The sequence below is a fragment of the Pseudomyrmex gracilis genome, unplaced genomic scaffold (assembly GCF_002006095.1).
Source record: "Pseudomyrmex gracilis isolate BER0280 unplaced genomic scaffold, ASM200609v1 scaffold_208, whole genome shotgun sequence".
Lineage (NCBI taxonomy): Eukaryota > Metazoa > Arthropoda > Insecta > Hymenoptera > Formicidae > Pseudomyrmex > Pseudomyrmex gracilis.
The window spans coordinates 126,036-142,603 of record NW_018020792.1 but is presented as its reverse complement, the minus strand read 5'-3'; the positions used below and the strand labels follow the sequence as shown (position 1 = coordinate 142,603).

Below are 16,568 nucleotides of genomic sequence, written 5' to 3'. Positions count from 1 at the left end.
CAAAAAAAAAAAAAAAAAAAAAATAGAAAGACGAATGGATCGATAATTCACGGGAAAAGTGTTAAACGCGGTCGCGGAATCTCTCGAGGAATTTTGCTGCGACCGATCGAATTAATTAAAATTCGCCGTGGCGAGTGCTACGCCGCGGCGTGATCCTCTTTGGAAGAGATATTTCGACGGTAATGATCGCTAATTACAGCATCGACTTGCCGCTTATTAACTCGGTGCCGTGCTTTAATTAGCCGCGCGTGTCCTTCTTCGGGTTACGCCCGCCTGGTTGTGGAAACACACACAACCCGGTTGTCTAACCCACAAAAGAGACGTGACATGCCGCCAACTGCAACTGATCGATGATATCATATTGGTTCGCTGCGTTGATAAGAGCGTGACGGGACGTTATCCTAAAATGAGAAATGCTACCTGTGTGTGTCTGAGAAGACAAAGACCTCACTGGTGTGCGAAATATTTCGAGCGTAAAGGATAATCATTTTTTCAAGAAATCGGATTATTTTTTTCATGTAGCACACACACACACACACATACACTTTAAAGATCTTATTTTCGAACAATTTAAAGTGAAATTTTACCAGTGCAGTATTTTACATTTGAATAATCTTGGAAAAAGTGTATACACCGAAAAAGTATATTCTTGTTTTAAGAATTTTTTGCCAAGAGAATCCTCTTATTTCAAGAGAGGGATGTTAATCTTCAGAGAAATTTTTCTCCTAAGTTAAAAAGTTCTCTCGGCAAAAATTCCGAATAAGAATACAAGAATTTTTTTCCAACGTGTACAATCTATCTTTTGTTCTAGTAAAAACACTTTAATTTTTTACATATTTTTTATGAAAATATGTTTAATACACCGAGTCGTGCGAATTTGTAAGTTTCAATACGGGTATTGGAAATATCTTGAAATAATCGGTTCTATTTTTCTCTGGAGTTCATATTCTAAAAATACATTGTTTTACGCTAAACAAAGCTCAAATATCGCTTTTTGAAACTTTGAAGAAAAGAAAAAGACAGACAGACAGACAGAGAAATATTTTCCACGTCTGGATACGTCTGATAAAATTACGTTGGTTAGACTTTCGTAAGTACCGACGTGCAATTATAAGTTTGATCCGATATATACCAAGAAGAGAAGACAATGCTACGCGAGATATCTATAGCGATGAGAGATCTTCGCGGACATAACGGTTATCGTTCTCGTACGGTCGTCTTGATATCCCCAGAAACTCGAGTTAGCTCGGAAAGGTAAGCCCTTAAGAAACCACGACCCTTCTTCATACATCATCAGGAATGACGTAGCATGTGATATAGTCTAACGCGACGTAACGTGATGCGACGGAACGCTAAGTACCAGACAGTCATCGTTCATCATTCGCATAATATACGCGAGCGATGCGCCGCTACTATTATCCTCTTTTCCTCATTGATCTCGATTATTAACTAGCAAATTGATGCAAATCCGCTTTCTCTCATTTCGCGCTCCCAAAATTTCTTCAAATATGTGAAAATATGCGCAAACAAATGTAAGCGTATTAATATTCTTGTATATAATTTAAAAAAAACTTCTTGTATATATAATTTAAAATCTATTCTTGTATATATTTGAAAAAACTTTGTTTAAAAACTTTATTTTCTCGTTCTTTTGTCCGCTTGTGTACGTATGTACATGTGTGTTATGATAGTCAATTTAGAAATATATTCTGTCTCCGAAAAATTTCCAATTAAAAATTGTAACAACTAACCGCGTTTTTCACCCACAAGCAGAATAGATCATCGTGTCTGCCAAATGCAACCGCGTTCCATCGCTTGACCATTCGCCTTTTTCGGAACTGCGGCGTGGCGTAGCAATGATCGATCCTCGTCACCATCTGCTTGCGGGCATGTTGCGCTTCAAAGTATCGGCAAACAAAACGGGTCATTGATTCCATCCTCCCGAATAATAACGTGGTAATTCGATTTCTTGCGGCATCGCTATTATTTTTGCGCCGGTGTGTCGCAAATCAGAGAGAACAAGACGGTCAAAATTTACGCGCTCTGAAGCAATCACATTTGTTCGCACGTATACATATATATATGTAAACGTATCATTACGATTTTATGAGCAGCAAAACTGTGAATTGTATTATTTGGATTATTTTAGTGACTTTGGCAATTAATAAATTTTATACAATACAACAAGATTCGGTATAAGTCAATAAATAATGATAATAAAGAGTAAACACGAAATCTGCAAATTATGATTTTTTTTTTTTAGCATAACGTGGAAAATGAGAAAAGACGACATGCGGGATAATTATATGGGCGCGAATGCAAGCCTTGGTGTGCATCAATGCAAATTACAGCTACCGCCATCTCGTCGCCGAAACGCTTCTTCTCGCACTCATTGAGGATGGCTCTTAATTTCTTCCTTTGTCCCTTCATCATTCGCGCACAATGGCGGAAAGTTCGAGAAACGCTGTCGTAGACAATGCGGCGAAGAATTCATATTTTCTGATGCACATTGCGCGAGAAGAAGAAGAGAGACAGAACTAGACATGGAGGAAGATTGTCATAGGAAGAGGAAGGAAAAGAGAGAGGAACAGAGAGAGAGAAAGAGAGAGGTTGGGAAAGATAAAGAAAGTGACGCGTGGATAGAGATAAAAGAGAAGAGAGAGAATAGAGAGAGGGGCCGGGGGAGGGAGGGGGGAGGGGGTGGATGCAGGAAGAGGAAAAAGCAGAGACTCGGTGCGAAAGTCGCTTCGGATGGCGAAACTTTGGAATATGGAGACGCCTGGAGCCGATATCGAGGAATCGCGCGACCGATATATATAGGAATCGATAGGGAGAGGGGATTGAGAGGGTATATGCAAATATTTTTCCAGCCTCCACGGAAAACCGAGGCCCCCTTCTCCCATCCTCGCCTTTCGCGTGACTTTCCACCTATCGACACGGCCGTCCCTCCCCTTCCTTTCCTTCTTTCATCTTTTTTGCTTTTTATCGCGCGCTTTTCACGCTGCTCTTTTCGTCTCTTTCTCTTTCTCTCTCTCTCTCTCTGTCTTTCTTCTTCGTATATGTAAAAAATGAAGGCGAGAATCGGTAATCGTTACGTTCTTTTTATATCGGACTCCGCCTTGTTCTCCCGCGCGCATCTTCTTTCTCAGCGCTTCTCAGCCCTCTTCGTCGCATTTTCGGATTTGCGCTCTGGAAGGGAGGTCCCGAGATGGTTTTCATCATGGTGTTATCCATTGTGCATTGTGCGTCTTGAATGCGCGATGAATGAGAGCAGTGGCGCCGGAATTTCTAAGCTGTCTATTTCTCACTCGCGTTCGAGATAACGAGCTGGCTAATTTCAGATTTCTAATATTGAAAAAATTCTATCTGTGTTGTCGAAAAAAAAAGCGCGATATTTTATAGAAATTATTAAAATATATATACACATATTAAAATTACAATATGCATGTAACTTGTTTTATCGTCTTTGTTTTAGACAAAACTATTTTTAAAACTATTTTTTGTATAGTTTTCTAAATATATATATATATACAATAATTAACTTTGTTTTATTGTAAAATTGTGGATCTGCAATAAAATTTATATTCATCACTTTCGTTTCAGTAAACAAAAGTACCCATAAATTTCACTTCTGTTTGAATGACGCAAATTAGACGCGGATTACCGAAATCTACGTTCTAAAAACCTACGTTCTAAAAACGTAAAAACAGAGAAGAAAAAAAATTGAAAACGAAGAATTAGGGCAACAAGACACGTCGGGATTGGTTGAGGATGCGAAGAAACCCCCGGAAATCCCCGGGAGAGTGTCGACCGGAAAAGTGGCTGTTTTACGCCACCGAGTGCCAGAACTCGTCGACGCGGCACAATGAAAACCAGAGAAAGAAGACGAGAGAGTGAAAGAGTAAGAAAGAGAGAGAGAGAAAAAAGAGAGAAAAAGAGAGGGGGAGAGAGAAAGAGAGAGAGAGAGAGAGATGGAAGAAAAGAAGTACTTGAAGAAGTGGAAGTATGGAAGTTATCCTGTTGCGTTTGGTTAACGCGACCGCGTTTGCAGCAGTCCAGGACCTCCGGGATTTCGCCGATGTGTTCCGAACACGTTCGCAGGATCAGGTACAATGGCCGGTGGCCGTTAAGAAAAGATCTCGGACGAGAGCAGCGTTATTCGCGGTAATCGACGACGCGTACGTGCGAGCGTTTGTAAAACAGCCGAGGTTGTTCGCTGTGTCTCGGGCTCGACTCTTTTAAAAGGTTTGAGGAAAGTCTTTTGAATGCTCGAGAATATATGGTGGAACGAAAAGATCCTTTGTAATGCATGTACAGATTACGCCAAAAATTTGAGAAAAACATATTGGGAAACTCGAAGTGTGTGTCAATCTTTTTTTTTTTTTGTAATCTGTTTTGTAGCATAAAGAGAAACGAAATGTAATAAATTGATATAACGCGACAAAGTTATAAATAAATAATTGAAAATAATACTTCTGAATCTTTCTCAGCTCGTGTTCAATTATATAAATTTGATATGCTTTGAAGTGTGACACGTCGGACACTTTGTCTACTACCGTCGAAACTAGAGAAAAAGAAAATGAAAAAACTCGATTGTCCGAACGTCACAATTGTAACGTTTCAATTTGTAACTCCACATCGAACTAGTAAATTGAAAAATGTTTCCGGTATTACAGTACTCGAAGAGAGCTTTATTATCCGCGCAGACGATACTGTCTCAAGGAATGATAGATGGAAGCACGAAATATGTTCGGACAGTTTAACAAATAAAACCATTGTTGTCGAAAATTGAGTCGAGTATACTGTTCACGTAATTTTGTAAAAAAAAACGCGCGGATTAATCCACTATTTTTTTATAAACAAAATATTAAAGCTCCAATATTGCGCGTACGAGATTAATAAACTTATATGTATGTAATGATTGCGCAAAAATATTATATTAATAATTTTATAAGTAATCAATGCTTCAAAAAATTGATTGGCGTAGATAGATTTTCTCTATCTCGCGTACAATATTAAAAAAACAAATAATATAAGTTTTAAGTTTTTGTATTTATTACAAAGATTTTTTTTTCATTAATTAACTCAAATGTTCCAAGTTCCCGAACGTTTCATCTGTCTTGATCAAATTAATGTCGATTTAATGCCGGCGAATGGAATAAGAGAAAATAAGAGACTTCGATTGCCGCGGCCCGTTGACCTGCCATTGTTTGCCGTGAAGGATGGCAAAGACGAGAGGCTAGAAAAAGGCGGAACGCATGAAACAAAAAAAAAAAAAAAATGGAGAAAAAGAGCTAGGGGGGCAGAAGAACGAATTTATCGAGTAATTCATTGAGTTGCTTTATTTTTTGAACATGAAAATTCGCGAGCAAAAATAAAGTACGAACATATTCGCGCGCAACGTTTATTTAACTTTTATTACAACCGATCGTCTGTTCACATCTATATTTGAAGATCCAATAACACCGCGTTAAATATTGATTCGCGCGCAAGATTGATTGTGAGGTGAAAATAATATATTAACCGTTTAACCGTTAAATATATGTGCAAACTTTTCCTCCTATTTGTATATGATCTTGCGACGCGCGCTCAGCCGCCCACTTTTAACCAAAGCGCGACGAGCTCCGCAATAAAAGTACAACGAAAATTAAACCAACCGTTTTGAACATATTGCGCACGTGAGCGTAATCTGCTTATCTCAAGTTTTAATTAATTACACTCGGTCATTTAATTTTTGTTAGCTACTCGCTTGCTCCTAGTATATGTTTTAATATTTAACGATGGGGTTTTTCTTCCGTTTTTATGCAAAACGGCGCGTCAGTCGATGGAGTTTCGCGGAGTGTGAGAATCTCGTGATTTACGGGGGAAGGAGGAGGCGAGTCGTATTATCGACGTTCGTCGAAACGATCGAGCGACGTTGGAGGGTTTGAAAGTGCGTCTAAGAGGGAGAACTTCTCGAAAAGAAACGGAAGTTGGCGGAATTTTTGGTAGGAGCGACGCGCGGGATGTGCAGTTCTAGCAGATCGTTGGGCGAGAGATATAATAGAGGGGCGCTTCGCGCCGTGTCGTTTATCCGCCCAGGGATGAAGTTTGTCTTCGTATAAGAAAGAGAGTAGTCGCGAGGCCGCGCGCAAGTAGAAGAGGATCGCGAATAACAGGATTTTCGGATTAGGGTAACACGGCTCTGGTAATTGTTCCCTTGTCTCGGTTCAAACTCAGAAGAAGTCTGTGGAAAAACCGGCTTTGAAACGCTCACCTTTTCGCGACCGAATAAAATCGTCTGCTCTCTCGTCCCGCGTTCTTGCCCTGATGATTTTATGTTCAATTAATTCCCTGATATATCTCGGTCGAGAATCACGACAGAATTCCAAAGAGACGACTGTCGCACTTGTGAGTCACCGATTTTGCATTCAAGATTAAAAAAAGAAAGAATACGTTTGTCTTTCTTTTTCCTCATTACTTTATAACACGTCATTTTCAAACTTATCAAGAACTATAAAAAAAAGTTTTTATCTCAAAAAGAAAACAATTTGCGTCAATGATAAAACATGCGAATAAAAAAACTATGAAAAAAAGTTATAAAAAAAGTTCAGAGAAGACCGGAACTAACTGTCACACTGAGTTAATTGTCGCACAGCTAACATCTTGCTTTCTAAATAGAAAAAAATAATTTCTTTTTTATAATATAATATATATGCGTTCATGTGCAAATTTTTCACATGAGTTTTTTGAATTGAAATAACAATTCTTTAAATCATATAGGATGCTAGATTTGCATCACATATATGAAAGATCCCGTATTACCTCCCTAACTAGTTTTAAAATATTGCGAAAAAAACTCCTCAGCCAGGAGTCGAACCTGGAATCTCCGGCTTTCCGAGCCGTTTTTTTTTTATCTTTATTGTTTTGTTATTTTATTGACTTAAAACTTCCTAATTGCATTTTACCTTAGATATAAGAAATCTGATAGCTTTAGATCATGTTTTGTATAATGAACCATCGTTGCAATATAGTTTATAAATTAGTTAGTAATATCCTCACGAGTATATGCATGTAAAAGTATATAATCGCGTATTATCTCAAACACATAAAACATTTTTAAAAAAAGTCATTATATTTTCTTACATTAAAGAGTATCAGCTATATTTGAAAGATTTACTTAATTACAAGCGTTTGTAAAAATCACTTATAAAAATTGCTCGTTTTATAAATAGATGATTGTTAATCTTTTATAAGTATATGAAACATTACTATGTTTTTTGTATAAAAGATTAATATTTAATAAGAAATCTGAATATAAAATTTATTAAATGTTAATATTTAAGATTAATATTTTTTCTAAAGCTAAACAATGTGAATATTATATAATGTAATCAATATTGCCCTTCTTTTTTTTTAATAATTTATTTTGAATATCACCTTGTGCCCCGGTCTCTCCTACTAATTATTAAACAAAAATTCAATAACAAGACAATTAATCACAATCACAATAAAATTTCTTTTTTAGAAGCTCTTGGTGCTTCCAAAACAGCAATTATCATAAACTCTTTTCGTCGGAATACACAATGATCCGCGTAACCGATTTACAACTAGCAAATTGCTTTCTCCACTCGACCATCCACGCTTCCTACTCCCGTTGTCGTCTCGTATCACGAACGTATCGGAAAGCTCTTTGCAATTAGTTCGATATCCCTCATCGTTCTCCAACTTTCCTCTTTCTTGCAGTACTATTAACTGTTCTTTTCCTCACTCACGAAGTAGCACGCGCAGAGCTAATGCGAGCGACCTCGCTCATTACGCTCAGTTCAAATCGAGCGTAATCGATATTCAATCGAACGCGCGCCTCTTCCAATGAAACGTCTTCACCACGTGGGGTGGAGATAGTGTTGTCTTGGTGTAAGACGATGAAAACAAAGAAAAAATAATTGGAAATAAACAGCACGATGCGCGGAGTATAGATACACACGGCATCTACACGGTTTTCAAGAAAAAGAATGAGAAACAAAGAGAGAAAAAAAAAGAGAGAGACAGAGAGAGAGAGAGAGAGAGAGTGCGAGAAAACGGTACTTCGAGATCGAACAAAGAGTGCTCGAGGGTACTCCGGGAGTACCAGATGGAAAAGTGGCTGTTTTACGAACACGACGAGCGAGCTGAAAATTCGTCGTGCGAAGGCACAATGTGACGACTCGAGGGGAAGTAGTCCGAGGAGCGGTGGTGCGGAAGGACTGGTCGGGGACTTGTTGTCCCGTTTAATACCTTTGTAGGTGACGAGAAGCTCCTTCTTCTTGGCCCAGATAACTCGGTTCGAAATGTTGCCTATCTACTCATAGCTTGGAAACTCATAGCTTGATGGTAGACAGTATGTCAAGATAAAAAAAAAAAAAATCTAGATGTTAGAATTCTAATAAAATTTATTAATTGACACTTTTTTTTATTGTCGTTATTTTTTTTTGAGAAAACTTTATAAATCTACTCGCGAGAAGTAAAGTTTCTGTCTTAAAGAAAACTTCAAGGAGATCAAAACTAAAAATTGTACTGTATAAACACTTATGTTATATACTTTACGCACTATATATAATTGCACCTTAGAGCTTATCGCACACAAAATGACATAGAGTGCATGTGCGCGGTATAGGACCATTTGGACCAATGAGCATCCAGCATAGTTTTATGTAAATCAATATGGCGACTTTATGCTAGACGCTCATTGGTTGAAATGATCTTATGCTACGCATATGCAGATGTCACTGTGTGTGATAGCTTTTACACATTGAAAGTGTATTATTATTATTATTATTATTGTAAATAATTTGCAAGATAATTTTAGTTGTTTCCGTTTGAATGGAGATTCGATGTTCGAAGAGGTTCGCTTAGAAGTTATTGAACTACTATCATTAATCGCCGTTGATTTCATCTTTAATTACTACGATTAACATCTCTCTCTCTCTCTCTCTCTCTCTCTCTCTTTCGGCATACCATAAGCGAGCTATCGCCGCAAGCGCCTTTTCCCTGCGAATTTTCACGCGAATCGATCGCGCATTGCGTCCCGTCGCATCGTCACCGCCGAATGATTTGTTTTATTCGTCTCTGAAATATATACCGAGCCAGCCAGCCGATCCCGGCCAGGAGTCGACGCTCCGTACAGGACGCCTCGCACAATGGCCAGGCCGCTGACAATGGCGTCGTTAGCGATGGCCTCGGGGCTCCTGCTCTCTATTCCTCCTTTGCGAGAGCAACGGGGTGTCGTGTACAGGGTGCCCCAGAATCGTGCGCCACCCACCCTCGTCCATAGATATCTCCGCAAATTTCGAGATAAAATTCTCTCGCGAGAAAGTTCGATTAAAATGCCATTAATCTTCGAGGTTGATTGTTTCAATTTCTAATAAATTTCAATTCAAATGAGAAATAAAATTAAGCGACAAAAAAAAATAAATTTTTAATTTGCACGCATTACACAAGCTGTAATTTGTTTGTACTTTTGTGATATTTTCAGCTCAAATAGATGATTTATATTTATATTTCAGTTTAATCCAATAATATATATGATTTTTCTGAAACAACCTGTACACACATTTCTATTGTTCTATGCTTTCTTATCCATTTTGTTTTGCACAATATCACACACAAACGACGTATGTATTTTGTGAAATATAAAATGTTTCTCTATCTTTGCGTTGTTTTTCTTTCACAAATTTACAAAAAGATTATGTTCTCTCTTCGTATTGTAGAAAAGTGGAAGATAAGAAAGTGTATAAAAGTAATTGAGAAAAAATTTCAAATTCTCGTAGCTGGAATTTAACCAAGAACTGCATGGGTGCTAATCAAACTCTCTTATTCTCCTTTTTCTTCTACTGTGTGTGTGTATGTAAGCGAGAAAGAGAGAGAGAAATAGAGAAAGACAGAGAGAGAGAGAGATCATAATGATCTGTCTGCGATGCACACCCAATTTCTTTCCGGTGCATTTTGCATCCGCAGCCTCTTGAACAATGCGCGCTCTAATTTTCGTGCAAAATGCAAACGCACGGCTCCAACATTGTTCGTCACTCATTAATCCGTTGTGACGAAATGAGACAATCGATTGTGCGGCTACGAACATCGAAAACTGCTGAATGTAGGCTAGACGCACACTAGTTCGCGATAACGATGACAATATGTAAGGCACACCGATAATTTCTCTTCTCCGAATATAACACACAGCATTTTCGTAAACTTGTGAGTATTTCTAATTTAATTGTCATTTCGTTGTAAATTTAATAACATCAATTAAGCAGCAATGCTACTTGTTTACATGTAAAGTGTGTTATTTGATATTATTGTTAAAAAAATATTTTCAATTTGTATTAATATAATTAAATTATCTACAGAAGTTGAACAATGTCTGTTTTTGTACAAAAATACGTAAACAGAAAAAATATTGGTAATAAATATATTACAACGTATAAAAAGACATCGCAGAATGTCGCATATTTCTGAGAAATCATCGCAGACGAACAATTTCAATGCCAAGTTTACGGAATCCAGCAAAGAATCCGTTGCATCGTATACCGATCAACTGAACGGAGCGCGATCGAATTCATTCGAACTTTTCGATGGAACTATGGAATCACCTGACAAAGAAGAGATTGATCGCCCGAATTCTTTTAAAGTATATACGGCTTATTTGCCAATCTGCTGCTGCCTTTTTTTAAAGGCACCGGGATTTATTATGCTTTCCATATAAACGTAAAATAAGAAATAATCATTTTATATTACGCAAAAAATAATCTAATTATTATAGAATTTTATTTGTATATTTACGAGAAAGCAAACAAAATATATTTATCAATATAGTACGTATAGAATGATCCAAAGTGAATTTAACGTCACACGCAATATGCGTATATTGTTGCTCTTGTCGTTGACACGTAGACGTTCTCAGTGATTTTTGACTATATGCACCACATTTCAACTGTCGCAGTTAAAATTTACAAATCGAGCTTCGAATTGCCGCCTCATCCGAATTTTATTCGCCCCGTGCGATTTCCACGTATTTCCGTGTATTCGGAATCTAAAAAAACTAACTCGGGAGAAAGACATTTTTCGAGCAACAATAAAGCAATCGAATCGCCGTACATAGCTATACTTTGGCGAGTTGTCGTTCAAACAACACTATGTGTTGCGATAATAAGTAAGCGTTTGATTTTTGGTCTTCTGAAAGACATTTGTCAAAGACAAAAAAAACCGCGCGCGCAATGTAATACTACTGTCGCTATCTATGCGTCGTTTCGGATACTTATCGATTTTGTCTCACGTAAAAAAATTACACACACCGTGTGTGATATTAAACGTACTTCGAGTACTTCTATATATGTACTGTATTGATAAATAGATTTTGTTTCGGATACTTATCAATCGCGTGCATTAAATATATTTGCGTGAAAACATAAATTATATTCAACGCAATATATATATGTTTGCGCGATATTTCAGCGAGAAAAATTACTCTCGTATATTATACACGTAACATTAATGTGTTAACTTTAACCGTAAACTCGTAAACAATAACGGCGCACTTACACCTGCGAATTAGCGATAACATGCGTGCCTTGAGTTAAATAGCTGCTGATCGACCACATCCGCCCAGCTCCCGTTGTCTATTTTAATTTAGTGTTTTTATTCGCACGCGCGCGGATGAAAACGCCCCGGGGGAACGTTCCGACGTTAATTAATACTAATACAGCCGAGCCTCATTAACGGCAACGTTCATTAAATATTCACACCGCGCAGAGTGACGACAGCCCGTATCACATCGGATCGATTCAATTGCATTGTAACGGCACGGCGCGAAATGAAAACTTGTCGCCGCGCGTCTCTGATACCTTTCATCCACTTTTCCCTTCGCGACGGTGATTCAAGCGCGCTTACAAGTAGACGCGACGAAGCGCGCTCTGTCTTTCTCCGTCGCGGAGAGAAAGAAAAAAAAAAAAAAAAAACGAAGCCGCGCGTTCTGTTTCTTTACCCCTCGTCTCTTTCATAAAAACGGAGCTTCTTTCTGCATTATATTCCCCGAAAAAAATTTCTCGAAACCTGCAAGAGCCACACACACAGACACACACACATACATTTCAATGTCACTAATGATAATACATAATTAATTATTCGCCTACGGCAAAGTAATTATCCAAACTCTATGAAATGTAACCGGGCGCGTATAAGGTGTCTTCTTAAAATCACGATGAGTTACAATTATTTTTCCTTTTTTTTTTTTTGACATTTTTCTTCGTTAACCGTAATTATTTTTTTTCCGTCTTGCAAATAACACATTATTCCGGATTAAACATTACAGAATATCTATTTAGAAGGCTATTATCTTTGATTTTATAGCTAGGATTACGCTAATGAAATGAAACACCTGTCAGCGAAGACGATCGCTTGCGACTTGCGCGCGAAACTCGTATACTCGATTACTAAGTTTTGCTTAAATCAGCGGAAGGACACATTATGTTAGCCGGCGGTAAGATTATCTCCTCGCCATTAAAGTCAGCGTATTCCGCGAACTGGCGGGATGAAGGGATTTAATAGGATTGCGAACGCGAAGATATCTTTGTGCGACGTAAAAGGCCTTGAGTGTGTTGATAGGTTAACAGGATTAAAGTGGATTCAGCGTGACCCCCGCGCTACGAGATATACTTCTGTTTAAACCACCTTTCTCGCGGGAGAGAACGCGAATCTGAAATTTTGTCCGCGCGTGCCAGTCAAAAGAGCGTGTAAATAAAAATAGGCTAGAGCGAAGTTGCGGAGTGAGCGGCGCGCGACGAAAATCCCGGACTCAAACATGTAAATTACGCCGGAAAATATCATGTAAATGCGATTTGCTGCGCGCGCGGCACTCGCGGTGTCGGCCTGAAAACTTTTAGCTCCAAAACAGTCTGAATTAATTTGCTGTACAGGAATGAGAGATCCGACAGCGGAGGAGAGGACGAAAGATATAACGTATACGAGTACTTACGCGACTTCGTACCCGGGTGCATCGCATCGCATCTCGTCGTTAACACATTGAAATGTTCCGTGTCGGATTATTCCAGATTTTGAATGCGTCACAGAACGCGAAAAATAAATATGTGCGTTAAATTCCGCGTAGAATTATATTCGCGCGGTGTAAATTTTTTCAATTTGTTCAAATGTTAAATAACTCCGGTGAGTATCACATTGCGATTAAAAAGTCAATCAAAGAGAAAATTAACTAACAGAACGTTTGACGTGTAACTTTTCCTGTTTCTGTCTCTGTCTCTGTCTCTCTGTCTCTGTTTCTATCTCTGTCTCTATCTCTGTCTCTGTTTGTCTGTCTGCCTGTTTGTCTACCTTTATCTATCTCTCTCTCTCTCTCTCTCTCTCTCTCTCTTTCCCTTTCTGGCTATCTGTGTTTATCTTATATTTTTACTGTTAGTTTAAAATGTTTTGGCGTCGTATTTTTCGATAATGACGAAATCCCGTCCCGCTATGCACAACGTCATACACATGTACGTATAACTCTCCGCACTCTATATTTCACTGTGTAGATTTTCATACCTTAGATCAAAGAGGAAAAATAAACAAACCGCGAGCGCGCTATCTATTTGCAAAATATATGTGGAGAACAACGCGCGAGTTTTTTTTTTTTTTTTTTTACGCGGAACTCACCGAGACATGCATACTCTACTAAAGCGATGAATCGATGTCGTTTTGCTCGTTTTGGAGCGCGATTGTATTCACTCAAACTTATCCGCCGTACAATGCGCATAAAGGATCTCTTACAAAGGCCACCATGTACAGGTATTTAACTCGATTAAGAGTATAATCTCGCTCTGCCGTTAATTCTATCTCACGCTTGTGTTGCACAATGTTTCCGCGAGCTCCACGCTGAGAAGAATGCGAAATGACGTGTTCGCGAGCTACCCCCGTGACCTAACACATTAATTTCGCAAATAATTTCGCCTCTGCACCGATGTTTTAAAATGCACTACATATCTTGCTATATATATATATATAACTAGAGTTCAATTGTTTAATTAACCTGTGTATACCCAGGTGTTGAAAATGGAGTCAGAATAATTATAATACACGCTCTGTGCTTTGTAAAGAGTAATTTTTAAGTATATAAAAATAATTCATAATATATATTAGTGCATGGAGTAATTTTGTTTATATATTTGCAATTATAATATACTAAATGATTGATTTTCACTTTGTAAGACTAATGTCTTATTCGACGCTATCTCTTTTACCTGTGTGTTAAACGACATCTTTTATAAAAGACTTTTTTTAACTCGAGCGCGAAAGCTTTCGATTAAAAGTCACTTTCAGTATCGAATATTTATAGTCGACCTCTTTTGAAACCGCAAAACGACAGTTTTGGGACCGCAACTAAATCTAGTCTTTTTCAAGACACGTTTCACCTGAGAGGTCAAACAATATTGACAACCGAGAGATGCGCGTACTTATAGTAAGCTCCGTAACGGACGTTTGCTGGAAATATATATGTAAGAACTGAAAATTATATCGTGAATATTTTAGATGTCATATTTTTGAACATTCGTATGTAACGGACTGAGAAATTTCACGACTCGAGATTGTTATGTTGTTTGCGCGACCGTTCAAGAGAGATAAATATTTTCCGTTTTTTCCTACTCAAAATCGCGTTCCAATAGATTTTGTATCGCTAACAAAATGAAACTTTCGTGCGGAAGTTTCATATTTAATTAATTAAATTTACTATATTTTAATGAATAACTTTTATTTAAACAACTAAATTCCAAGGAGAATCTCCTACACATATGACATCACAACAATTTACGTTTTACAACAATATATCTACGACATAATGTCTAATAAATCTCAAAACTCTTTAAATAAAAAATACAAAACGTAAGCACCTACTTTTTTTTTTTATCTATATATGTATACGAAAAGATCTTATACACTGTACACATATTCAACATTTAAATTAATCGAGCAATATTTTTGAGATTATTTGCATAACTATGCGTTCTCCTGATCGCTAAATTCGAAAAAAGATTGCGGAAAAGTTCAAAACCCCTCTGCCTCCGGCAACCCTTCTGATCTCCCCTCCCTTCTTCTCCCTTCCCGAGCCACGACGGATCAAACGTGCCTCTCGCTCGCTGCTAATGCAAATTTCACGTGTTCCAGAAGCATCGATCGCTTAATTAATCTGTACCGACGTAAACGTGGAGGGTGGCTGCTGGTGGCGCGACTCCCCCGCGGCGAGGCGGTTTCCCAATGAAATCGAATTTTGCGAGTAATCTCGGGCGTTTTGCGAAGAGGAGTATCTCTCCGATCGAATCGCCGCGCCGGCGGCAGAAAGCGAGAGAGAAATTTGTTATATTTCGAGGAAAATTTATATAAGAGCAAAATATACATACATTAGAATAATAAATTTGAAACACACGCGAAAAAGTACTGTGACTATAGCAGAAATTGACAAACAGAAAGCGCGAAAAACAAAAGTCAGAAGTTTTGTGCATGTGTATATACACAAAAGCTTTCGAGAATATTAAGAAAGAGAAAAAAAAATACGCTATGCGCGCTATATGCATATAATGAATGATTGTGCATCGTGCTGATGAATCACAAATAGGAAAACCGTAATTAAGAGACAAGAAAAATGGAAACGAATAAACGGCGATAGCGAGAGAAAGAGAGAGAGAGAGAGAGAGAGAGAGTCCGTGTTCTTTGGCGTCGAATAAAAATCCCAATCGACACCACGCGCCATCACTGAGGAACATCGGAAAACGAACGACTCGTCACCGAGCACCGCGCCGCTCGGACGCCGGCTAACGTCACAACCCTCTTGGACACGAAGGGCGCTCGGCAAACACTGACTCACACGGTCCAGCAACGCGGCTCGCCTTGATCAATCAATCGATTTCTCCTCATCTTCCGATAAATGCAATTTACACCGATAATGGAAAGCACACGTCCGTCGACGAAGATCTACTTTCTCTCCTTTTCTCTCCCTCTCTCTCTCTCTTTCTCTCTTGTTTCTAAAACGTGTCGTACTTACCCCATGACTCTCGTTTCAACGTTTGCTCCGTTCGTCGATAGTTCTTTTCTTCGCAGCAAAACACCTCCAAGTCTTCGAACGTTTTCTTCCAACATGTTTCTGCTCACCGCAGGACGAGAAGAAGTAACTTGCGTGCATCTCGCGAGTGTGCAAGAGATTGCGCTCCGTCGTCGCCGGATGCAACGATCGTGCGCCTTATACGACATGACCGATACGCTTCTCTTGGACGAACTGAGCTCTCCCCCCCTCGCGCCGGCTTAATATAGCACCCCCACCCCTCTAGTGTTCCCCTGGCGATCCCCCACCGCGGCGGCAACCCCTGCGCGCGAGACGCCGCCGTGGGGATGTGGATCCTGGTGGACCATCGAGAACCCCCAGCATCCCCCTCGCATCCTTTCTCACCCCGACGACGAAAGTGGGTGGCAGAGGGAGGAAGAGGAAGGCAAGCGGAAGGGAGAGACCGCGCATTCTCTCGCCCCCCCTACCCTCTTTCTCTCTACAAGAATCGGCCATCTATCTCCCACTGCTT

At 38.9% G+C, this 16,568-nt stretch overlaps 1 long non-coding RNA gene across 1 annotated transcript in view; it reads right to left on the bottom strand.

Moving 5' to 3' along the window:
* LOC109858508 overlaps positions 1-16,244 on the bottom strand; it is an 84,799-nt gene extending 68,555 nt beyond the window's left edge. The window contains exon 1 of the long non-coding RNA XR_002250622.1: positions 16,040-16,244. This is a non-coding gene — a long non-coding RNA (uncharacterized LOC109858508). The remainder of the gene's footprint in view (positions 1-16,039) is intronic.
* Positions 16,245-16,568: the final 324 nt, after the last annotated feature.